We start from the raw sequence: 27666 nt of genomic DNA, 5'->3' as shown, positions 1-27666 counted from the left end.
ATCTGAAATATTATTACAATAATGACAATCAGTTTTCAAGTTACAGAATTATTTTATTTCAACAATAATAATTAACAAATGTATTTAACAAAAAAGATTAAAAAAGCAGAGCAGGAAATGCATTCAAAGCAAACATAAAAACACAATATTTCAAAACTCGAAGAATCACTATAAAGGTCAATAAATGTATATATTTTTAAAAATTATTATGAATTCATATGACAAGTGAAACTGGTGAAATGTAGTAAGACATTCCATTCTTCTTTGAAGCGTTCTTTACATACAGCACATTGGAATGGCAATTCTTTAGTATGTTTCATCATATGTCTCTTGAGACAAGGTAAATAAACTGTAGTATAAGGACAGAGTTCACATTTGTGTTGTATTCTTTGTTTCTTAGAAGCTGAAAACAGCATGATGTTCTCACCATGAAAATCTAAGAAAGAACAAAAAAGAGTAAAATAAAAGATTTAAAAAAAAACAGCTATAAAAATAGTTAATTTTATTTTTATTTGCGATTTATTTAATTGAAAGGACTGTCAGGACTGAAAGGAATCAACTGATGATTTACTATACACAATAAATAAAATACACTTTTATAACACTGAGGAAAATAAAACCGAACATAAAAATACCATATGAATCACGTCCATACAACAAGAATATCCAACCATAAGAAGACAAGATTTCTCCATGCATTCAAGCTTATGGCAGAAACCCTGATGATTACTTTAAAAAATAAGGGACTATTATATTCAGGATTCAACTGCATTCTTTTCTTTCTTTATGCTTTTATTTGAAGTCATGATATTTAAAACGTAGGTCTTCAATCATATATCACAGGTTGATAACGCAAAATCCTCAATTTCACTAGTCCACATTTCGCTATCTAAAAGATCTGTAGCAATAATGTCACTGCCGCTGCTTTTGTTCTTTTTTTTTTTTTTACGTGAAGAAAACCATCTTTAGTTAAATTGATAAGATAATTTTTGCGATTTAGAAGTTTCGGTAGACCTCTTTGTTTTGGAGATATTCTAGGGTAAAGAATTTTAGTAGGTACTGAGACATCCCTTAGATCCCATTAAATTTACCGGTACCTGCTAGTGATTTTTAAAAATTAACGTATATGAAGGCCCTTCTTTTGGTGTATGGCTTGTTACAATTTTCCACTTATCTGGAAATTGTTTGTTTGTGTGTTTTTAACAATTAAAATCCTTTTAACAAAGTTAAATTTTGGGCAATTTCTTGAATTGACAGGATGAGGTCCAGAGAAGCTCATGCATTTAAGTGTGTTAGACCCACAAAAATTTATTTCATGACTGGTATTAGCACATCTGGCGCATGTTGGTGCACTGCAAATGGAATGAGAGTTCTCGAATCTTTAACACTTAAAGCATCTCAGAGAATGACCACTCTTAACGCCAGGCCCAGGAAGTAGACAACTTTTACTTGATTCCTAGAACCTTAGTCATTTAGATGACAAAGCTACCAATTTCAACACCGGAGATCAACAGTGCACTACCCATATAATATATCACCATGCACGGCCAACACGTAGAGGTTTTAGCGGTCCATGAGAAGTACGCAGCAGACAGAGTGGTAACAGCTTGTCAGGGAGGGATCCCTCGTATACCGTCATAGGATACAAGTAGTTTTCTGATAGCAGAGGGCATAGAGGAGGAGAAATTTAAAGTGAGGAAGATTCCCCTAGTACTCTGGAATTGGGACATCCGTACTCACCTAAAGAAGGAGCCCCTGAGGAGAAAAATAGAAACAAATTTTAAAAATAGGCTTACAAATATTAATTAGTTACATTTTTATACGATTTATTTAATTGAAAGAATTGTCTTTAATAATCAAATGCTCTACTTTAACTTTTACAGTAAAGATAATCTTTTCAAGCTTCAAAATTATTTTATTTCAAAATAATTATTAATGAAAGTATTTAGCATAAAAGATTAAATGAGCAGATCAGAAATAAATTCAAAGCAAACATAAAACCACTACAATATTTCAAAACTCGAAGTAGCACTATAAAGGTGAATAAATGTAAATCATTTTCTATATTCTTCTCACATGAACATTGAGATTTTGTAGAAAATTCTTCTTAATTTCGAGGCGTTTTTCACATTCAAGCAACTCGAAAGGCAATTCTCCAAAACGACTCAGCGCATATACCTTTATACCATTCGAAATACATGTATAAAAAAAATTGATCATATTTGCGTTGTTTTCTTCCTTTTTTAGAAGCTGAAGACTGCATGATGTGCTTACCATGAAATGCTAAAAGGAATAAAGAGAATAAAAACAAATTAAAAAAATGTTTATAAATAGTAATTATTTACATTTTTATTTGTGATTTACTTAGTTTACAGAATTGCATTCAATAATCCGGTGCTGTACAATTCTGAACAGATAAAGTCCCCATTAATAACAAAGTGGGAAAATAAAAGCAATCATAAAAATATCATCAGAATAAGGTCTATACAATAAGAATAACCAACCATAAGAATATTTAAAATTATTTTCTATCAACAAGAAGAATTAATAAAAATATTTAACAAAATAGATAAGTAGATAAAAATAATACATTCAAAGCAAACATAAAAACACAACAATATTTCAAAACTCAAAATGACAATATAAAGGCGAAAATTTGCGAGACATTTTTTTAATATCATTCTGGATTCGAATGACCAGCGAAATGTTGTAGACAATTCTTCATAATTTTGAAGCGCAGCGCAATCGAAGGACGGTTTTCTAGAATGCCTCAGCGTATACGTCTTTATACCAGTCAAAAAAACTGTAGAGTAAGGACACTGATCACATTTACGTTGTATTTGTTCCTTAGAAGCTGAAAACTGCATGATCTGCTGACCATGAAATGCTAAAAGAAAAAAAGAGTAAAAACAAATTTAAAAAACATGTTTAAATATTAGTTATATTTTTATTCGTAATTTATTTAATTAACGGATTGGTTTTCAATAATTAATTGCTCTACTATCCTGAACAGATAGTTAAATCCCCATTTATAAAACTGTGAAAAATAAAACCAATCATAAGAATACCACCAGAATTAAGTCCATACAATAAGAATAACCTATTATAAGAATATTGAAAATTATTTTCTTTTGACAATAATAATAAAAAATATTTAACAAAAATGATTAAATAAGTAAATCAAAAAAATACATTCAAAGCAAATATAAAAACTTGAGGTGTCACAATAAAGTGAATCATTTTTAATATCATTATGGTTTCAAATGCCCAGTAAAATGTAGTAGATTCCCTTTTACTTTGAAGCAGCGCATATTATGTGTGTATGTGTGCGTGCGTGCGTGTGTGCAGTCGAAGGAGAAGTTCTAGAATGTATCATCATATTTGTCTTTAGAAAAATGAAAACTGTATTATAAGGACAAAGTTTCTTTTTTTTCCTTGAAAGCTGAAGACTGCAAGATGTTCTCACCATGAAATGCTCAAAGGAGAAAAAGAGAGTAAGAGCAGATTAAAAAACATGTTAATAAATACTAATTAATTACATACTTATTCGTGATTTATTTAATTGAAGGAACTGTCTTCAATAACCATGTGGTCTACTATATCGGAAAGACAGAGTCCTCATTAATAACACTGTGGAAAATAAAATCAATCATAGGAACATCGAATTACTTTTAATAAGGTCTATATAATACGAATATCCAACCATTAGAATGCCAGATTTCAGAAATATGCATTTTTGGAATATGAGAATATAGATGGTGCAAATAAGGGGAAACATTAAGAAAAGGAATACTTGAAAGTAATATTTATTTATTTTTTTCCCATCTTGAGACTTTTTACTTTAATCCAATGAACATTTAGTTCGTTATAAGAATTATTAGCATCTCCCGCGCGCTCATTCCAGCCCCAATACGTAATTAATATGCATTCAATTATTATTTTTGATAAATTATTTGTTTGGAAAGAGTCATTCATTCTGTATTTTTCGGAGTTCCGTTTCCTCATTTACCGATGAAAATACAAATGCATAACCATTGCGATATTGTATTCTTACAAACTTTAAATTAAACTTCCAGTAAAGCAGGGGAGAGCAATACCAACAGTTAACAGATTTTGGAATGACAGTTAAATGGGTATATAAACCAGAAAAAGAGCTGATGATAAGAATCGAAAATTTTAAAAATACATTGGTAAACCTAAATTTTAAAAAGTTTTGGTAAGAATGTTGCAAAATTACCATATTTTCACATTGTGATTGAGTATGAAAAAAGTTATTGTCAGAGATACTAATATGTAGAAAGTTGTTTTAAAACAATCAACATATACACGGTTTATATTGGGCGAATGCACAAAGCCATCAAATGAATGTGCTATTGAATAAATACTATAACTGTGACACAAGATTGTTTTGATTGAATACAAAAATAATTATAGTTCATGTTCTAATTAGAATACAAGAGAAATTAATAATTTTAAATATATAATCTAATAATTGATATGGTTCTAACAACATCACAGTATATTCAAAGAACCTGATTATGAACATAATAGATATATTAAATAAAAAGGAAAAGTATACAAAATACAGTATAATCTGATCTGGAGCAAATAATCCTGCAATGTACTCAAAGCAAACAAACGCAATAAACACCTTATGTTGAGTCTGACAAAACTCGAAGTATGCAATAATCGCAGACAACGCTTCCACAAGCCCATGAGATATGGAAGGAATATCAGTTAAATATGACACCATGGAATTAGACCTGATTTTGCTCAGTCAGAAAAATACCAATGAGTGTTAATATCAGACATGGATGTAATGATTTCTATAAAGAGGGACACGCGTTTCTTCAGCAGAAAATAAACTATTGCCTTCAAATCAGACAATCATATTATAGATTACAATCTGCATCTACCATTCTATAAAATATATACTGAAGCAAAACAAGGAATCAATATATTCATATAATAGTTTTTATAAATGAAAACTGGAATTATGTGCAATATTTAGTTGACTTTTATAGTAAATAGGGGCATGCTACCAAGTGAAATTCTCTATTCTGGGCAAAATCACTGGAGAAGGTAATTCGAATTTTGATGCAAAAACATTTTCTAAATAGTTTAAGAACTAGTAAGCTCTTCACAAGCATGAGGTTCAGAATTTCAATAAAAGAATGCAAGCACATACTATATAAACTTTGCATCAACTTTTTATTTTTTGTATCTGAAAAATAACATAACACCTATTTAAAAACAAAATTCTCATCAGTAAAAAATTCCAGTATTGCCTTTAATGACATAACCTTTATGACATTTACCTTTCATGAAATTTAAAAATATTTTGAATGCCATAAGCAATAAAGTGCATTTAGTGGCGCTTTTTTTTTTTTTTTTTTACTTCTAACTTTTACTGGAAAGGCCTATTTCTTGAATGCTTCAATATATGTCTCTGCAGGTGAATTGCATAAGATGCTGTATCAGGACACAGAACATATCTATGTTGTTTTCTTGGTTTCTCCTGGGCAGCAAATTTCCTGTCTTGCTCAACTTGAAATACTAAAATACAAGAAGAAGGTTTTAATCGTTTAAAAAGTTCTTAAAAAATCCTAAGTATCTAATGTATTTTATTGAATTCTTTTTCATAATACATGTATTCTAAACCGTAAAAGAAAGTTATATCTTCAACAACTCTTAAACCTTGAAATTCGTAATCGCTGACAGAAGACATGAACATTTTATGTTAAAATGAATACATCATATTAATGGAAAAAAAAAAAAAAGACATTTTAAATACAAAACTTACAATCTTCTTTACAGTTAACATTCAGTCTCTGAATAAAAACATAATCGTAAGTCGATGCGAAATTGAGTTGATTCAGTCAACAGATATGGTAGTGTTTGATTTACAAATTATTACAAAATAAAACAGTAATTAAAAAACCAGAATTAAAATTAACTAATGCTGGGGGCAAGAAATGAGCTGACAAACTAAACATAATTAAGAAATGATTTTAAATCAAAATAAATAAATAAAATGGCAATTATTTTAAAGGTTGCATTATATTCTTTCAACTAAAAATGAGACAGAAAAATTTGAGTTGCTACTATGATAAATAAAATAAAAATTAAAACAGACAAGTGGAAATTCTAGGTCATTACGTATTTAAATAAATTTTGATGGAATAATGTTTATTGCCATATTATACATACATCCATTAGAAAAGTGACCATCAATTAGAAATAAGTCTCTGCGAGCTATTATCTATACATAGTATAAAATGAAAAGTAGTTTCTTCAAAGAGTCTGTATGTTTGAACTCAAAAAACTCCAGAAATATTAAACTGATATTAGAGATATTTGTACCATTTTGTACGGCAATTATTGAAGAAGGTTTTAATATATTGAAATCATATCAAAATGAAAAAAGGAGTTTTATAATTGCGATTTTAATTATTTTTCCACAACGATTCGCGCATGCGCAAAACACTTATCCGCGCATGTGCGAAAACTTCAAATTGCGCATGCGCACATAGCAATAGCTGTGGTATGCATAGGCGATATATTTCTTTATTTACCTCTGTTTGTTAGTCACTCAAGCCAGAACGGCTGAAAGGAGTGAGTTGGATAAAATTTAGCACAGACATAGATTATAGTCTGGAATAGGACATAGGCTATTATTTATTCTGGTTAATAGAGTGTTAATTTTTTTATTAATTAAAAAGTAACTTTCCGGCCAAAAAATTTTTTTCATTTCCCCACTGCCAAATGAGTAAGGCTTCAGTCTTTTTTTTTTTTTTTTTCATGCTAACGAGGTTAGGCTTAGCATGTTTTCAACCGATTATTTCAAACAATTATGTTTATTTTCTTAGTGTTTGATGCATTTAACATTAAACATTGTTAATTAATTGGTCTTTTGGATTCATTCTGAAGTATTTTTAAATTAAAATAAAGCAGAATAAAGGAAATGAAAAATTTCTAATCTGCATTGCGTTACATCAACTGGCGTAGAAAATTCGCGCATTTGCGTTACTCCAATTGGCGTTGAAAATTCACGCATGCGCAGTTTGTTCTTATTGTTGACAAGTGTATTCTCATTTTAATTAAAAGTTTAAAAATTATGTATATTATATTGTTGCAGCTATCTCAATCTCGATCTATAAATAAAATAGACTTGATTTTTAAAAAATACGGACTTGAATTGAATGTTCTGCTAGCCAAACTCCGCAAGGACCGCAATATAGCTCTGGCTGTAGCTTTCTCTGGCATTGCTGCAACGTTGCTTAACGGTGGCCGGACGGCACATTCCGTTTTCAAATTTCCGCTTAATCTTGCAAGCAAAGATACCCCAACATGCAACATCACCAAAAACGGCGACCGGGGAATCCTTTTGCAGCAGTGCAAGTTAATATTATGGGACGAGTGCACAATGTCGTACAAGCATGCATTAGAGGCGTTAAACCGCAGCCTGCAGGACATCCGCGGCAACCAGGTGGTAATGGCCGGTGTTATTGTTTTGCTCACAATGACCTGTTTGCAATTTTAGTGAGCACTTGCGGACTATCAAATCCCCTCCAGCTGTGGGATAAATACAAGGACGCTTTATCAGAAGATATCGTGCATAGGCTGGACGGCACTCACAATGACCTAATTATTAAAGGATTTTGGGTATTGATTGAGGCGCAAGATGCCTAGGTCAGTTCTCATACATATACATCCAAATTACCACGCGAACGAAGTCGCGGATAATAGTTAGTCAATCAATATAAAAAATAATCATGTATATTCTTTTTTCCCAGTTTGTATATCTTGTTGAGAAATCTTATATCCGAGTGAATGAAGGGATAAAAATTTGTCGATCTAAACAAATTCTTTTAAAAGATCCCTATAATTCCCTAACTTAAATTTTCATTCTAAAATGTTCTCTTATTTCCTGATCCAATTCCACTTTTTTTGTTTAATAAATGCTACAAAAGCTCTGTAAAAATGCTTAAATCAGCGATTCTCATGCTCCGAGTGAATGAAAGGATAATTTAAAAGATTCCTACAATTCCCTTGCCTAAATCGACAAGTATAAAGAAATCCCTATCAGAATCTCACAGTATATAATCATGGGGATAAATATTTCGTTGGCTCTTTTTCTCTTTTCGCTCTTATGTTGTGATGTAGATTGACGTATCTCGTCGCTTCTTGCTTGTACATAAATTATGCCTCCCGGGATGGAATACGGCGAAGTTTTAAAATTACAAGTATTTCCTATCTTCGGTCCCAAAACCGCTCAGAAATGTGTGTGTGTGTGTGTGTGTGTGTGTGTGTGTGTGTGTGTGTGTGTGTGTGTGTGTGTGTGTGTGTGTGTGTGTGTGTGTGTGTGTGTCTGTGTCTGTGTCTGTGTCTGTGTCTGTGTGTGTGTGTGTGTGTGTGTCACTATTATAGTTTATCATTATATCACTATAATTAAATATTTATACATTGGCCAGAAAAATTGAAGTAAATATTAAAAACTTATATTCCTTTTTGAAACAGGTTTGTTTTACATTTGTATTCTTTTAACAAATACTGCTGACTTTATAATATTAAGTTCTTTATTTAGAATTCACACACTGGCTATTTAATCAAAGTATCATCATGCTGGCACATACAATTTATAAAAGTTTAGCATACTCCTAAGAAAACATCAAAAGGTTTACTGTAAAACATTTAAACTTAAATACAATACATAAACTTCAGTTTTCCACATGCATATACTCGAAAAAACCTATCATATTTGCACTTTTCATTGTAAAGATGCCTCATTAACTCAGAATTATATAACATAAAAATATATTGAACGTATATTTAGCTGTTCAAGCGCATAATTTTTTTTAATTACATAACCTAACAATCTTCCTTTAAAAAATTTCAGGAGCTTAAGGCATCTTCAACATTTTATTTGAAAATTTTTAAAAAAAATCCAAAGAACAATGAATGATATTTTGAATGTTTCTTTATGAAATAGCTACTATTAATGCAACATGTGCTTCCTGCCAGACAGTAAATCAATTAATTTTGGTAATATTTTTAACTGGATACCTTTTACATAAGTTATGCTTTGATTTCCATGCTAAACATAGCTTCATTCTCTAAGTCACAAAAGCTTGTGGCAAGTTCCATCTAGAGAATAATGTATTAGAATTAAGATCAAAGTAATAGCCTCAAATACATATATTTGCATCATTTGTAAAAACAACATTATCAAGCTTATAAAAAGAAATTTTTTTAATAAGCTCTATACAACAGTAACCTTTTTCTTTTCAATAATCTCACTAGCATAATTTATTCAAATATTGATTTGATTTAATAATACTTTGAGAAAAACTTAAGTTTAAACAAAGCGAAACAAAACTGAACAGTGAAGGCCAACTTTATTTTTAATAAATTTATTAAATGCAATACACAATTGCAAAGTTTTTAATGTCGTGAAATTCCAACTGGTCCATCAAAACATTCAACTGTATGTTTTTGCAATGTCATAACAAAATTTTTTTAAAAATATTTTCATTGGAATTTGAAGCATTTGAATTAACTGGAATATTAATTTTGAAGCAGGATTCACTTTCGCTTTTATTTTGTAGTATATACATTTTCTAATCTACACACATTAAAAAATTTTTTGACTTATTCAATTGAATTCATGTTTTGGGGTCTTAAATAAAAAGGCAACCTTTTTTTTTTTTTAAATATGCACCCCACATTAATATTGAACAACCCAAAAACTCAATAATCTGGGCGAACAAGTTGGTCGCCAAAGACGGCTAATTTGAGATACAGAAAAAAAAAATTGTCCATGAAAGGAACAAGCATACAAAATTTCATAAAAATCAGAATTCAAAGGTGCCAAATTTACATTTTCTATTGATTTGATGTCGAAAGACAACCATATCAAACTTGTGCCAGAATATTAAATTTCGAAGACACCATTTAAGCACAAAGGCTTTTGCAAGAAATAAAAGGAAACAGTCTAGCTATAAATGCTTAAAAAATGAATTAGAAATAAAATAAAAAGAATTACAATGAAATTTCAATATACAGAAACTTGATTTAATACCCCAATTATGACAAAGAATCTCTAATATCAGAAAACCATTATATCATGTATTGTGTAGTAAATATTTAAAACACAGTATTGCACTGAAATTATTCATAATTTGTTAACATCCATCGAATTCTTTCCTTCATATCGGATGCTTACTAATTCGATACTTATCAAGGCAAGAGCTTGTAATAATATTGCATATAGCAAAATCAAACCTTTTGAACTTTTTAATAAAATGATCACCTTTTGCAAGTTGACGGGATAATAAAGAATAATCAAGTACTATAAAAACATATTTTATATATATTCTGTTGGATACTAGAGTTTTCATTTGCAACTCTAGTGTAAAATAAAGTTATGAAAGATAACAAATTCATAAAAATAATACTCAATAAAATCGCACATTAATGACAGCAAGATTATAAATTTTACAAATATTGCGATATTATATCAAGAAGAAAGCAACGTTTAAATGTATAATGTAATAGTCGCCTCTGACGACTAACTAGTTCGCCAAGATTAATGGTTGCTAAAATTTTTAATTCAATATTTTATGCAACTTAAGCCTTAATGGAATCTTCAACAAAATTTTTTGTAATCTTAAAATTCTGACAGATACACAATTCATCTTATTTTAGAAGCCACAAGCCGTTTTGTTCATTTTACTACGCATTTCTCTTATTTTTTGTTAGCTTCCCTGAAATTCGTAAAAAATTGATACATTTTGTAATTTCAAGCCTTTTGGCAATGTAAATTAATTCCTAACCTAAAATAATGCAAAATTTGGCATTTTTCTCCATGTTAAAGCAAAATTTTTCATTATTTATAATATAAATGTAAATCTTTTACAGATTCTTCCTAGAATTAAATAAATATATTGCTTGCTTTCCTGAAATCTGCTTTGGGATTAATGATTTGTCTTCAAGACGGGATCATTCGGATTGGAAAACAAAAACGAAAAATATCTAGAATTTTAATAACGACTTTTATCAAGAATTTTGGTGTCCTTCCAAAATCCTTACGTTTTTGTATCATCGTTCCTGGATGGGTTTAATATTCATTCAGAATTCTTACGACTCTTGCTTGGAAAATATTGTTCCGAAGAAATTCTCCAAAAAGTTCCTGAAACTCGAAGACAATCAACAGGTCCGCTGTAGTTGGTGTATGGTAAACAGTCTCAAAAACAAATAACGACGCTTATTAAAACGAAGACACGAATACAAACAAAAACAGCTGAGACGTACACAAAAGCGGTACTAACAACAAACAATACCTAGTAGCTAACAGAAAGATATACAAACACAATAACACACAAAGCGGTCAAATAAAACTCAGTAGATAGAGAGAACTTCACACAACTGATCATGTTGGCCCTTCAAACGCCTGCTATTCTCCATTCGCTTCGCTTTAGCTGTATTCAACTGCCGACACACTACTGTACAACTGGCTACTCAGCACACGATTCGATGATACTTCAATATTTGATTCCAAGACTCGACGCACAACTCACTCCTCAATTCACTAATCGCCTGAGTTCCACTCAACACTTGCGCTTCGTTTGACTGACCCAACTGACACCACATTATGCGACTGACTCTAGCTTAGTCTGCCGCTTTTTTATAGCTTCCGAAACAGGGTTTAGAAAGTCACGAAGGATCGGCATAATTCGCCTCCTATTGGTCCTATCGCCGAAATTCCTAGTATCTTCGATTTTCACCAAGTCGCCAAACCAGGAGGGTCATTAACCGGTATCAGATCAGCATCCGGCAAGGCTGTCCGTAAAACTGTCTTTCTCATGATGGAACTAACTGCGCTAGAAAACGACATTACAGATTCGCAAAAGTATGCTTAAAATATTTTTAATTAATTAAATATAGAAAAATACTTATAGGGCAAAATAACATGCGTCACTGAAAAGATATATATTTTTAATTTTAAAATGATGTAAAAATTATTTTTGTACTGTAATGTTTTCATAAGTTATAGCGGAAAATAGATTGCAAATGACATCTACATATGAACTAGACTCAAATTAAAGATCCAAAAAGTCTACATTAAAACAGTTAAAACTATTCATTTCGATTTCTGCTCAATGAATAAAAACCATCAGAATTAACCGAAATGAAATAACACAAACATTAAAAAGCGAAAAATATACACATCTAATGAAATCCATTAATTAGATAAGGTGGATTGGAAATGCAATATGAAGCTCATGAAAACTCAATATGAATTTCAATTAATAATCCCTTTTTAAATTCTGAATAAACAAACCGACTGCACCTATCCCAAAAAAAAGAGCAGAACAGAAACCTAGGAAAAAAACCTCGAAAAGTTTATGTAGTCTGTACCTAACTTTGGGAGAAGAAGTATTTCCCTATTTTAAGGCAAGTCGAGGCAAGAACTATTTGACTGGGGTTAGATTCAATAGTTTTACCTTTTTTTTTTTTTTTAATCAAACTCATATGACAACATTCTTACAAAATATGTGCATCTGCCAAACGAGAAGTGTGACAGAACTGGTTTTATTAAAAAACTTATACAATTGTCAAAAAAAAAATATATATATCAGGGCACTTCTTATTGTCCTTAATCTATAAAAACTAAATTTAAAGAAAATATGGCATTTCACTTGAAAATATGTACTCTGAAAACTGCATTCACTTAACAGACCACCTACATATTTAAACTAGCAAAATTATCGAATCTTCCAATTGCAACTCTCGACTTCGTCTTTTAAATGATTCTGAATAATAAAGAATCCCCAGATATAAAATGTTAAGAGAAATCGATTCAAAACCACCGAAGATAAATAATAATAAAAAAAAAAAGATTAAGGAATTGTTTCAATACATACAAATATAGCAAATTCGTCACACTAATAACATCTTTCGTCATCTAAGTTTTCATATCAGTCGTTAATGTGGTTTTAGTCTAGGAAAGATTAATGTTGTTTAAACTCACCATTAAGAGTAATGAAATGTGACTAAATCAGAATTAGAAACTTGGGATTTTATTTGAATATTTAATTTTAAAAAAAAAATAATAGTTCAATGGTATTTTAGAGGCATTTAATTTAAAATAATTAACAATTCTTTAACAATTAATATTATTAAAACAAGCTTAATTCAAAAAGTTTTGGAGCAGAAAATACAGACAGGCGCTAATTTCCTGAAGCATTTCCCTTTATAACAGAAACATAAATAGCCAATACTGCAGATTTGTACATTCAAATTTTCACCAAACGATACTTTTAATCATTTTTATTTATATTAAATCGTTTTTTATCAGAAAAAGTGTCAAATGTGATAAAATTAATTTACCAAAATAATTATAAGGCTTTGTTTCATTTTTACTTTTCCGTATACGAAGAACAAAGGAAGCATTGTAATCGTCAAAAAATTCTAACTCAGAATTTTGATGAATCTCCACGTTGCAAACCTCTTCCAGACAAAAAAACATTTTTGGAATCATGGTTTTTTTTTTTTTTTTTTTTGTCTGCTTGTCATTATGGCAGCTCAAAAACGTTTTGACCTTGAAGGCTGAAATTTGGTTTATGGAATTAAACCAAAATTGTAAATCTCTATCAAATTTTGAAGAAAATTCACAGAGGAAGTCTGTCTGCTTCGTACAAGCAAATTAGATAACTATAAAACGGAAAAAACTGGGTATATAACATTTGGTATAGAGATCAATTATCTGAAATCTGAGTCTGTACCAAATTTTGAACCATATCTGTCTAACGGTCTGTACTTTCGCAGGCATGTAAAACGCAATGACTTAAATCACTGAAATTCGACATGCCATTTTGTGACTACAACTGTAGTTTTGTATCAACCGGCCGGCAAAAAAGAGTTCAAAATATACTAAAAGTAAAAATAATAAGAAAAAAGTTAAATTCATATAAAAGATATATATTTCTTAACTATCGTTCACCTATGTCTTGCAAGGTTTTCGCCACCTTAGTCAAAAGTCTACAATTTTATGTGGATGTAAAAGGACATGATCTTTAACGGGAAGCATACGAGACAGTTCAGAGAAACCACTCCCGCTGGCATTAAAAAAGATAATTTGTCAAAGCCTAGTAATCTTTTAGATAGATTCCATATAGGGAAGACTTACTTACTGCAATGGTTTTCATGATGTGACTTCAGGAAAATATTTGAAGATTTTCACCGATGAAGGTCATTAGATTTCAAAACCACTCTTCATTAAAAAGTTTATCTATCTATCTACATAATTATAACGCTTTGCCTATGTTATTTTGTTAACTAGATATTTAGAATACTTTTGTTTTGATTTAACTGACTTGGAACATGTTGATAGAAATGCAAAAACTTCGGGAGAGGCCATCTAGCTCAAAGTGAGTGGAAATGGTCGGGATTAATTTTCATCACATTATAATTTCTTAATATTGACGATAGAAAAATAAATCAAATTAGCGCCTAATTAAAACGAACAAATTTTGTGTTCAAAGCTTTTCGATAGCTGTTATTGTTTAGAACTTAGGTGGTAAAAAGTGACTTTCAACCCTTGATTTTGGCTGTTTCTAACATCAACAATATATGTTACAAGTTTTGAAAAAATAAAATAAAACTTATATCTTTATTTCAGTTGAATACTTTGAAACTATTTAAATGTACGTGGTCTAAAGATTAAAAGTTAGCATAAAACTTAAAAGCTAAAATAATTTAATGACAGCATTATGTAAAAATGACCAGCTAAAAAAATTCTAGAAACTACTGTTTTAGTTCCTTTGAATTTTTTAATAAATCTTTTTCTTGGATGGGAGAGTGTGAATTTGTTTTATTTCTACAGAATCGTGTCCAGGTTTCCAGCCGAGACGGTGAAAAAATTCTTGCCAAGTCTACCAAAATTCACCAATTATATTAAAGAATTTTGAAGAAAAATTAGCACATCTGGCAATTTATCGCTTTAAAAAATTAGAAATTGGCATCATATGGCGGCATATACTAGATTCTCCTATGTGGCCATTTCTTCTTTTCAAATAAAATTATTTTCTAAAATTGTATTTTCTTTGCGACAATATTCATATAAGCAAAATATCACAGACACACTCAATGATTACAAGATCTCAAGCAAGAATTCTCGCCTAAGTAATATAATAAAAAAAAAAAAAAAAAAAAAAAAAAAAAACCCGATTAACAAATTGGGCGAGTTATCGTTTCAAAAAATTACTATTTACCGACATACGCCGCCATGTACCCGATCTTTTTATATGGCTATTTTTCCTTTTAAAATAAGCCAAATTATTTACTAAAATTGTATTTTCTACGCGATAATGTTCATAAAAGGGAAATATCACTGACGCATTCACCGATTACGAGATCTCATTAACCATTAGGGATTCATTTGAAGTTTGTTATGTGTTTTTTTTTTCTTGGGCAGTAGACTTCATCTTTTAATGTAATTAAATACTATCGTAAAGATTTAATTCATACTTTGCTATCCAAAGAAAATACTTATCATGAAATTTATTATTATAGTGACCAACCAATTTACTAACCAACTGTCAATTATCTTGCCAAAGCGTAAAATTGGTTGCTGTCTAAATTTTGAAATTATATTTTGCAATATTCATTACATGAGGAATAATTCTTTTTTTAATTCAGCATAATTTGTAAAATAAACGTAAACTTTGTTATTTAAGCGCATTTTTTAAATAAACTTTTATTAATTTCCCCGTTTGATGTCTGCCGCATTACTGAAAGTATACTGTATTAAAAGCGCGCAACCGTTTATCTTTAACACAAGTATGAGTATTTGTATTAACTACAAAACTGCGATTAATCATCAAAAAAAAAATGCCAAAGATGTCACGTTAATCTATTTACTATGTGTTGCCAATGCTATGCATTTAAGTCTAAATGTTGGTAATGGCCAGCAGCTAATACACAAGTGCGAAGTATATTTAAAAAAAAAAACTGATGATGCTCTTTTACTCCAATTAGTAGTTATAATTGAAATGTTCAAAGGCGCAGTAGATAAAATCGTAATTAAGAAAAGCATACAATCCCCCCTTCCAATATAATGAAAAATTAAAAGAAATTCGTATTTTCCATCATAAAACGGTATTATCTGCATTTAACAGAAAGATGAATAGTTGAAAACAACAGTATGAATTTAGTTGCAACATTATAGAAAGAATTATATCATTAGTTTATAGCAACATTATAGAAAAATTATAAAATCAATAATCAGTATAAATCTTACATTATCAAATGCTGACTCTAATTTCATAAAAAAAATATTATTAATTTATTTCTTGAAAAAATATGCTCTTGAACTGGATTTCTACATTCTTCAATTTCATATATTTCTATTTTTAAAATAAAAATCAAAGAGTAATCTTTTATTCTTTATTACAAAGAATTTCTAAATTCTGGTTTGTGACAAAGATCTATATATTTAAATGAAGGTTTCTGGTGTTAAATTGATAATTTTCTATATGCAAATTTCCTAAAATAATTGCCATTATATTAGGTCCCACCCACAGGAAGGACCTTGAATATTTCATTTGCAATATATGAAGCATTGCTTAGTAGATATCTTTTCAAGTATTTAATATTAGTCATTAAAAAATAAAACAAAATTCAAGCAAATTATAAAACAAAACATCACAAACATGTGCTTTAATAATAAATGTAATAAAATGTTGATATGGTATGCTAATATGTGTAAGTTTTATACTTATGTTAATATTTATTTACACAAATTGTATATAAATAATTTTCATTAAAATTATTCAAAAATCCAATAAGATAAATGCATTCATTTCATAATGTCAACTAATTTTAATTTTTATTACATTTCAAGAAATAATTGGTTCAAAAAAAATTTAATGGAAAATAAGAAGACAAAACAATACCACATAAAAATACATTATTGCTAAATTTTGAAGCACAAACAAAATGAAAACCTACTTAATGTTTTAGGCTTTTATATTTAACTATTGAAAAGGTGCATGCTTGGCAGGACGCTTTTTCTAAAAATAAGATTTAATTAAGAATATTTATAATCCAAATCAAGCATGAATTTAATTTAAATTCCAATAATTATGTATTACTTAGCTAATTATAAATTAATTGGTTGGAGTTGGACTATTTTTGTGCAAAAACCACAACATCAACTTTAATATACGAAACTAAATTGTTAAATTATGCATAAATAAAATCAAAACATTATAAATGTGTAAAAATTAATGTAATTTTTTTTATTTAAAACTGAACAATCCTTGCAAGAGCAAATAATATATTAATACAATACCAATCAATTCATATATCCACTAATTATAACACACAATTGAAGAACGAATTAATAATTATGAATGCTTTTACTTTGAAACCAAGCTAAATTGGTATCTTATGAAATGAACAATTAATATACTATAATATCTAGAGTTTTTTTTAAAAAAAATAGTCAAAGTAACCATCTAAATCCTTCATTTACATAAAAAAAAAAATCTGTTGTATAATTCTGAAATATAAGTTATATGATCATGAGAGCATGCACAGGAGAAAAAAAAAAAAAAAAAACTGTTGCAACCATAAGTTGTAAATATCTAAAAATGTTAAGTTCTTGGTGGAAAAATAAATTTGATAGAAGAAACAAATTTTTTATCCATTAATGTCACATAAGATTCTAATGGTTACTTCAGTGGTTATATCATAAAAAAGAATAACATAAATTGGTAGCTACAGATTCCTTAACTGGTAAAATAAGGAGAATTTTCATTTGATTATAAAATGCACAGCTAAAAATAATTATAGCTTTAAAAGTAATGAAAATTTTCTAAATAATTTGTATATCCTTAATAAATAACACATGACGAACCTAACACCTGAGAAGCAATGAAATAAAATTATCTTATGCTTAAAGTCATATCAAAACAGAAAAGGAAGTCTTTACTGGCCCTTAAATTGCTTAAAATAAAATTCTCGTTTTAAAAATAATCTGAATATAAATCTCTTTTCCAACAGAAGGAAAATGATTTAGAAATTTGATAAAAAATAAAATAAATTTGACAAAATTTCAACAATGAAAATAATGATGCAAATCATATTTAGAATTTTTTTTATTATTTTAAATTGGTGAAGACTACATATCAACTGAATACATCATTGAAAAGATGCATTTTTTAATTATAAAATGGTATAAAAATTCTTTTTGTGAGATTATTTTCAGAAATTCTCATTTCAACCACTAAAATTTTGTTTCATATTTTGTTTTTGTTTTTTCACTCTGTTTTAAAAAATTGCTTTGGAGTTCATATTCCTACTTTCCAAAGTATATTTGTGCCAAATTTAGTAGCATTAGTTGCTGACTATAACGAGCAAACGGTTAACATTTATTTTTTGACATGCATTTTTGCCCTTAGTATAAGAAGAGAAAACAGAACTACGCACATTAAATAAGGACAGCTCTTTCACGTAGAAGGCATCATAAGGACATATTGTCATATTTTTTATAGAATATTTTCAAAAGAATTTTAAAGCAATTTTTGAGGAACATGCTCTGGATATTTTTAATACAATAATATTTTAACAAATTAAAAAAGACTTAAATAAGGAATTTGAATAGTTATTTCTGGGAAAGTTCTGACATAGTAGAAGGTTATAAACATATATGCATTCCAATGATTTCATCAGGAATAGAATTATGGTATCTTGCAAAACTGTCTAAGATAATCACATATAACATACATTTCAACTTGTCAGTCCTATATCTTGAAATATACTTTTAAGTGTTAAAACTTTAATTATATTTTTACTTCCTCATATACGAGATACAGAGGAAGTTTTGTAATCAGCAAGATTTGAACTTAAGTTTTTAACAAAAGATCCACGCTTCAAACTCCCTGAATTCGAAAAACACATTTTCAACATTATGTTTATCTGTAGACATAATAACTAAAAACACTTTGAACAATAAGGATGAAATCTGGTATACAGACTTACAACTAAATTGTAGATTTCTATCAAATTTTAAACAAAATCCATTCACAGGAATTCTGTCGGTCTGGCTATTTCATTACAATTTCAGTCAATAATTCCAAAACAGAAAGAGCTAGATAGATAGATAAAATTCGGTACACAGGTTTATCATTTAAAATGTAAATTCTTTTCAAATTTTAAACCAAATCTATCAATGGATTGGCAGTCTGTGCATATGTACTCTTGCATGCATGTAAACATAATACCTTATAAACAGAATGACTTAAATCAATGAAATTTGATATATTATCTTATGACTACAATTGTAGTTTTGTAACAAATTTCGGTAGGAAAATGGTTTCATTTGGGTAGGAAAAAAGGCATTCAAAATAGATATTTGCATGACACATTCAGTAAAAATATTAGATTTATGCCATATTTATATTTCACGATTATTGTTCACCAATGCCATGGAAGGCATTTGAAGTCTTACCGAAATTCCACAATTTTATGTGGAGGAAATGGGACACAACCTTAATTGCAGCATATGAGAGAAAACCTTGGGAACAGCACTCCCAGCGATTATTAATAGTAATCACTCGTATGATTGCTGTATTTATTTTAATACTATTTTATTAATATGATAGAGTAATTAAGATGCATTAATCAGCAGCTAGAATATATTAGTTCAAAAATGTTTTATATTTAATTAGTTAAGTTATGTTTCTATTTCCCCAGTGACATTCAGTTTCATGGCCTGTGACATGCAAGGACTGCAGTTAAAAAATAGGAGATGGCATTGTTTCAGTATTTCCCCTGGGTGACATTTCATAACCCATTGAAGGGAATGTATGCTTCTACCTATAGCTAAGAATCAGAAGAAAAAAATGATAGATATATTATCATATTCCTCAAACATGAACTGTTGATTATCTGCTTCTCAGTGATCAAATTGGTACATTGAAGTCCAATCAGGTTGTCAAATTTCCCCTGTTTTGAGCTATTTTTTAGTCAACCGGCTTTGAGCGATCAAAATCTGATCTATTGTTTTTTGGACGTAGTTACTGACTTGCGATGATTTCAAGATAGAGAATTTACATCAAATAAGTATTGTTGATAATGATAGAGAATCTAATGTTACTGGTTTCCTACATTGAAACTGAAATTGATTGTTTTTACTCATTACATGAAAACTATTAGAATAGTACTTCACAGAAAATAAAATTTATATTTGCAGTGTTTGGAGTTTATCTAAGATAATCTATTAAATATTCTTGCTTTTATTTAGAATTTTATTATCAGTGTATTGTCAATTATAGTATGATTTTTAAAAAATTAAGATTGATCCATGAAGGTGTTTGAAAGTTTTGCTCAATTCTACAAAATTTTGCCATCAGGATTTATTTCAAATAAATTTAATTACCCATCACCAAGGTATTTGATATTTTTCAATCATATACCTGTAACTGGCCATAAAATTCAAAGCTACACATTATCTCTCAAATAACAAAACTGATATACTTGGAGTGTATTTGCTATAAAGTTGTAATTTAAAAATAATGATTTGCTATATATGAACAAAACATTAAGTCATATTTACACATTTCAAAACTTGAGAAGTTCAGATTGTTTTAAAATACTATTTTGTAGCACTGCACACTTATACCGTATAATTTACTAAAAACTCTTGTCTTGCCTTTTGTATAGGTCTTATATACAGAACAATAAAAAATTTTGTAGATTTCAAACGATTTGGAGAAAGGAATCTACGTTTGATGATAGGTTTAGAGCATTAATTTTTGTATCATAAAAACTTTCTTGTATGGTCCATTTCCATAGATACTTCTATTTATAATTTTCACGTGAATAAGTACGTTCTTTAAATTAAATATAATTTGACATCATTGTGCATTTCAGTGTTTACTGTTTAAAAAGATAATATAGATAATTTTATTAAAAACCAATTTCTGTTATCAGCTTTATTGAGCATTTTTCATTTTCAATTCTTTTGAAATTGTAGGAATTTTTTTTATTATTATTTTAAACGTTGATGTTACATGGATGTTTCAGCAAAGCTTTTTTTTTTCAATGCATTTCTCAGTTTATATATTGTATCATTGTAAATTAAATATATTATATTCATTATGCTCTTTATTGTGGGAACTAAGAATTTTAATTATTGCTTCAGTGGGAAAAAAAAAATATGTGTATTATTTAAATTTATGAAAAATTAAAGTTTAATGTTTGTAAACAGAAAATATTTATTTCTGAATATATAATAAGCAATTTCATAAATCAATACATTCATCAGTAAAAAGTGAATTTTACAGAGTAATTAGTTTATATTACTTGTAATATGCAGTGGGTACATAAGCAATGGGTAGATAAATATATTCTGGGAATTACTGAAGGACTAAAAAACAGTTGAAATCTGGTTACTTTTGTTTTAAAAAGTGGGTGGGGGTTTTAAGAAGAGTAAATGGATGATCAATTCTTATTTCAAGATGAAACATAAACTTTATATATACAAATATAAATATCTACATATTATGCATTGTTTTTAATTAAAGTTTTATTAAAATTATTTTTTAAAAATTGCTATCAGGTTGCTGAATGAAACATTCTTGAATTCAAATGAGATGACAAGATAATTTAAATTTTCCTTATTTGAAGCAATGATATTTACTAATAATTTTTAACATTGTTTTTGTAATGCTGAAAAAAATATGTGGTTCAGAACTAATAGCAATGCTATCAAACGACTAAAGTTGAATTATGCATAAATTCATCAAGTCAATATGCATTTTACAGAACATCACGATAAACAACTTCCAATGTCTCCCCCACAAAAATATAAAGAAAAGCTCTCTTTGATAAGTTTAAGAGAATGAAGGAATTTTGCATTATTCTGCTTTACCTTGTAATTTAGATTTCGAATTCAGTGCCACAAAGATACGATTTGAATGATTTAACTCTCATTCATGAAGCAAAATGTGAGCAGAAAATGAAATTATAAGTCATTCAACCGAACAGAGATTTTGTTCATTTCAAGAAGAAGATGGTGTGGAAAAGAAAAATGCAATGGGAAAGATTAGAGTGTACGAGTCTACTCTTATGATAGAGAAGTTTGTATGACTCCAATATTATGACTGTAGCATTTTCGCACATTTTAAATGTATCTGTTTCATCTACTGCAATTAAAAGAATTTCAGCATTTTCAATCAGATTCATTGACAAGGAAAAAGAAAAAGTTCAACATCTGGAAAAGCAGCCAGAAAAGGGATAAAAATAAATCCTAAGGGCCTAGAACAGCTGAAAAGGGATGGTTGCTTTTCATTTACAATTCGCTGTTATTTGCATTCTTTCTCATGCTATTATTTTAAAATTTTGTTAAATAAATATCAGTTTGTGACTAACAATATTGTTTACTTATTTTATATGATGTAATCATTTTACATAGATTTCAACATAACAAAAACATAAAAGGATTATACTCTGTTTCACCCTAACTTGGCAGTAGTGTATATTCTAGGCATGCCGAATCACAGTCGCTGTGAGGGGAACTGGGTTACTTTAAACTATAAAGTTACTAGAAATGCAGATCGCTGGCGGAACTTTATTTCGCAATATTTCGCCAAATAGTAAATATTTATTAACTTTATTATATTATCATTTTAAATCAGAGAATTAATTTTTTCCTTATTTTCATTATTTTGTTCAATATTATTGATACATTATTTTAATAAATCATTAAAGTTATTTCATTTCGTTTCATCGTTTCTCAAAAGAAAACACTAAATCTTTCAATGTACTGTAAAGCGTAGTTCGGTTAATGTTTTTAGAAAAGATATCTGTATCATCGTTCACATCTTTTAAAACTTTATCTAATGTTGGGATCTCATTTCTACGAATAAATGCATGGATTTTTCGTCAGATACAGGATAATGTAAAATCATCATTTTTACATCATCATATTTACTTTTTCATAAGATGACCTGAATGTTTACCTACTGAGCCTGGTTGCTTCTTTCCAGGGGTACTTAAAGGACTGGATGCCTTTATTTCTGTTTTCATGTTGCACTTTTTGTTGATTTCACTCGTCTTGAAGGTGTGCACAGCGTATTCGTTGATAACACTTTTTCTTTTTCAAACATTTTAGAAGTGAATAGAAATGACGAATCGAATAAATATTCAACAATCAAAACTAATAACTACTAATGTGATAAATAGTATCAAAAATATCAGCTGGTAAAAAAGCGAGAATAAAAAAGTACGAAAGATGATAATGGTTGGGAACTAAATGAAGCTGATTTGGCGGAGACGTAAAAGAAAAGCGCGCCTGGTCGCTTCTTTCCAGGGGTACTTAAAGGACTGGATGCCTTTATTTCTGTTTTCATGTTGCACTTTTTGTTGATTTCACTCGTCTTGAAGGTGTGAACAGCGTATTCGTTGATAACACTTTTTCTTTTTCAAACATTTTAGAAGTGAATAGAAATGACGAATCGAATAAATATTCAACAATCAAAACTAATAACTACTAATGTGATTAATAGTATCAAAAAATATCAGCTGGTAAAAAAGCGAGAATAAAAAAGTACGAAAGATGATAATGGTTGGGAACTAAATGAAGCTGATTTGGAGGAGACGTAAAAGAAAAGCGCGCCAAATATTTGACCTTGAAGACCGGTTCTAGCCAAAGTGGAATTCATTATGTCAAACGTTTTGTTTTATTCGTTCGCTTTATTTACAAAATACTTAACAGATAAACACTTCTAACTTGAGAATTATTTTAAATACATACTGATAAAAAAAGGATTTCTGTAATTTATGATATTATTTGATAAATTTCTGAGCATTTTAACTATTTTAAAGTCGGAATTGATGGGAACTCTTTCCCAACGCGGAGCGTCACGTTTTCTGCCTTTTACAATACTGCCAAGTTAGGGTGAAACAGAGTATAGTAAATATAGGGAAAAGTTGGAAAAAATGGGAAAAAATTCGACTTTTTTTTTTTTCCCTACTTTCGACTTACCAAGGATGCAGCTTATAAAAATCGAATAGTATTTTCATTAATTTATTTCTAAAAAATATAAAAATGCAAACAACTAGCTTTTTATTTGCATATTTAAAAATTGTATTTTTTAAATTTTTTTTTTTTCCCCATTCTTCCTTTACATAAGGAAGGAATGGGACAAGGTTTGAAGAAATTAAAATTGATAAATATTGTATTTTGATATCCATTTTAACCAATGATTTATGTTTAGGACATGCCAACAAAAAACGATTTTGAAATATGGTGCTGCTACATCTCAAAAACTTTTTTTACAACTATTCCCATTAACTGCAATATGTTATTTAATATAATTTTCTCTTTCCAAATGCTTTTTCTTCCATATTTATGGCACTTTTATAAGTAAAATAAAAAATTGGTTACCTTTTTTCATTTAGCATAACAAATGTTTTAATAAATAACTTTCATGACTTTATATTTTTCATAACATAACATTTATTACATTACTTTATTATATTTGCTTGAGAATCTCAATTGAAAATAAGATTCAAACATGCTTTTAGAAGAAAATAATTCTTTTCTGTGAAATGATACATAATGATTTACAATATGTATTCATACTTTATGTGATACAATTATTAACTAAAGTAAAGTATAACAAAACATGTTTAGATACAGTTATTCTTAAGTAAATTTTTGAAAAAGTGATTAATTTTATTTTATGCTTTTTGCTTTGGTTAAAGGAAATCCTTTTTTTATCATTAAATATTATTGCTTTATATTTAATTATATATGTGTGTGTGAAAGATATTTTAAAATCTAATTTATAGTTAGTTTCTTAATTTTTTGCTCAATTCAGCACATATTAACTTCATTCTAAAATAATCTTATTTCCTGATCCTATTCCACTTTTCTATTTACTTAATTCTACACGAATTCTAAAATTGCTGAATCGGATACAAGTCAACAAAGTTCTCGCACTCCCAGTAAAAGGATAAAAAATAGCTAAACAAATTCCTCTAAAAGATCCCTATGATTCCCTTACCTGGGTCGATGCGTGTAGAGAAATCCCTATCAAAATCTTATGGCATACAAGACCAATGATAATTAATTTCTCCCTCTTTTATGCTAATCTACTCTTGTTTCACAGTGTGAGCGGATATGTCTTGTTTGCACCGCCTGTCCAAAATTGTGCCTCCCGGGATGGAAATAAAACAAAGTTAAAAATTCAAAATGTCTCCTCTGACTTCGGCCATGACTCTGCTTCAAAAATTCTGCTTACATATAATTTATCGAGCATTACAGTGTATATTAACTCCTATATTTTAAAAATCATCAACTTAATTGTGTTATAATACTTCAAAAATAATTCTAATTCACAACATTAAGAAATATTAAAAACCTTGATTGTTAGCAAAATATACTAACAATTGTAAACTGCTATTTATGCTAACAATTATGAATTAGCCATTTAGAAATTGTATTGAAATGTAATGGGACATGTCCATTACAATTTGATTAAGTTGACTAGATGGCTTAATTTAAATGTTAGTTTACAAAAATTATATCCTTGGGCTTATTATATATTTATAATAATCTTTTACAAATAAGATTGAAAAAAAATTAAGAATTTGTATTTACACCCAAGTCATAAAAATAAGTTGTTTTGTTTGTTTGTTTTTAAACAAAGAATGCAGTTAAGAGGTTATAGTTGCTCTATCTAATGGAGAAACTAGAAATAGATTCTAATATTTTATTTATGAAGCTGTCCCATTGTTTCAAACTCTCCCCCTCCCCCCTCAATCAATCTGAAACATTTACATTTACAAAAAAAAACTTATAATTTAAAGGTGATTTACTTAATAAGAATTCTTTAGGCAAATATAAAGGCAGTATTTGAAAACTTGTTACAAAAATTTAATATTTTAAAATTTGTTAAATATGCTGAACTGTGTCTTCATTCAGATATGACTGCTTCGATTTATAAATATCAACTAAAGACTTTTGTTACCCCAAAAGCTGTTATTTCAAATATTTATTTTTGTGAGCGAGACATTAATTTTATAAACATATAAATGAAACTTCATTATAAATGATGTTACATCATAAATGAAACTTCAATGTATGAAGGGTGTATTTAGAAAGGCAAAGACACATGGGTATTAAATCACTTGTAAAGTTCACATTATTTTGAATGAAACTTCAGTCTGTAATTAGTTTTTAGCTTCTTTTTTTTTTTTCCTATTTGATTTTATTTAATAGAAATATAATATCTGCTAACATGAAATTATCATTATCTGCCTCCTATGGGATCAAATTATTATTTCCCGATTGAAACTTAATTATCCCAGTAGCATTCTATTTAGTAAATAATATTAGTATATATATTCATTTTTTTTTTTTTTTTACTCAGTTATATATTCAAATTAACAAAATATTTCTGAAGTGTATTTTCTCAGATTATTTATTGATTTTAACTGGGAATTACATGTCTGTTTTTCTATTCATATATCCATTGAATAAAATCCCTCCCTTCCCCCCCCCCAAAAAAAGAAAGAAAACCTGCAATCAGAAAGTATGAATTGAAAAGATAAAATACTTTTAATGTTTAATAATTGTTTTAAATTGTTCTTTTAACAATCAATCATCAATGGATAAAATATTTAAGAGTTGGAATTACATAAATTTTGAGTTTTATCTATTAAAAAAAATTAAGAATTCAGAAGGCATATACTAATTAAAAACAATTGTATTAATTTTATTAAATAACAGAGTAATTCCTTCTTATATTAAGTATCAATCCTGTTCATTAAAAATAATGAAATTGTTGTTTGTATAATTAAAAAAAAACTGATTAAAATATCAGAATGTTAAGGATGATGCTGTATTCTGCATCATCCTTAACATTCATGAGAGCACTAAAGATAATTTATTTCTTTTTATAAGCAATATTTTCTGAATCATAAGATCCTCGGAATTTTATATACTTTTTTATTAAAAACTAATAAATAATTTTTAAATGCCACTGGATAAAACTTTAACAAAAACGAAACTTAAAAAAACCGTTTTTCATAAAAGCAAAAGAAAATTACAGCAAACAATCTTTCTATAATGGTAATATTTATATCATTAAAACATGCCTGAATACTCGCTAAAATAAGTAGTCTAAAGCTATCGCAATCTTAGACTTAATGTGTAGCTGCAATCAAAAAGTTATTACTCGGAAAATGCTAATAAAGAGAAACAAAATGTACTATGTACTTACGTGAATGTCAGAGTTGATATATATTCTATTTTATGAAATCCATTGGTAAACTAGAAACATTTGCACGAAAAGTCAAAAGAGCTTAAGAATTCAAAACATGAGAGAGATCACACTAGTGTGCTATTGTTTCGGAAACAGAAGTATTCAGATTATTGTTGGTGTAAAAATGAAAACCTTATTGCATATCAAACAGTTTATTTACAGCTCTAATACGTACACCCTTTGCTTTAAATCACAAAATAACTCGCCATAAAATTTATGGTGTAAAAAAATACTTCGTACACTCTTTGCTTTAAATGACAAAATAATTCTCAACAGCATTTATGGCGTAAATAATACTTAACTTGAAAGAAGCTCAAAAGCCGCA

The 27666-nt window shown here is 28.6% G+C and overlaps 1 long non-coding RNA gene across 2 annotated transcripts; it reads right to left on the bottom strand.

Moving 5' to 3' along the window:
* On the bottom strand, positions 1 to 27666 carry LOC129961074 (uncharacterized). 2 transcript variants are annotated; one of them, XR_008783756.1, is made up of 5 exons: positions 27300 to 27666; positions 9067 to 9147; positions 5319 to 5556; positions 2077 to 2887; positions 1 to 1755 (listed from the first exon to the last, which is right to left on the bottom strand). It is a non-coding gene; the product is annotated as an uncharacterized LOC129961074 (long non-coding RNA). The 2 variants fall into 2 exon arrangements; XR_008783755.1 differs by having other exon boundaries at positions 1 to 2887.

This window comes from Argiope bruennichi, chromosome X2, assembly GCF_947563725.1.
Source record: "Argiope bruennichi chromosome X2, qqArgBrue1.1, whole genome shotgun sequence".
NCBI lineage: Eukaryota > Metazoa > Arthropoda > Arachnida > Araneae > Araneidae > Argiope > Argiope bruennichi.
The sequence above is the reverse complement of the archived record's forward strand: the minus strand, read 5'-3'. Positions and strand labels throughout refer to the sequence as shown.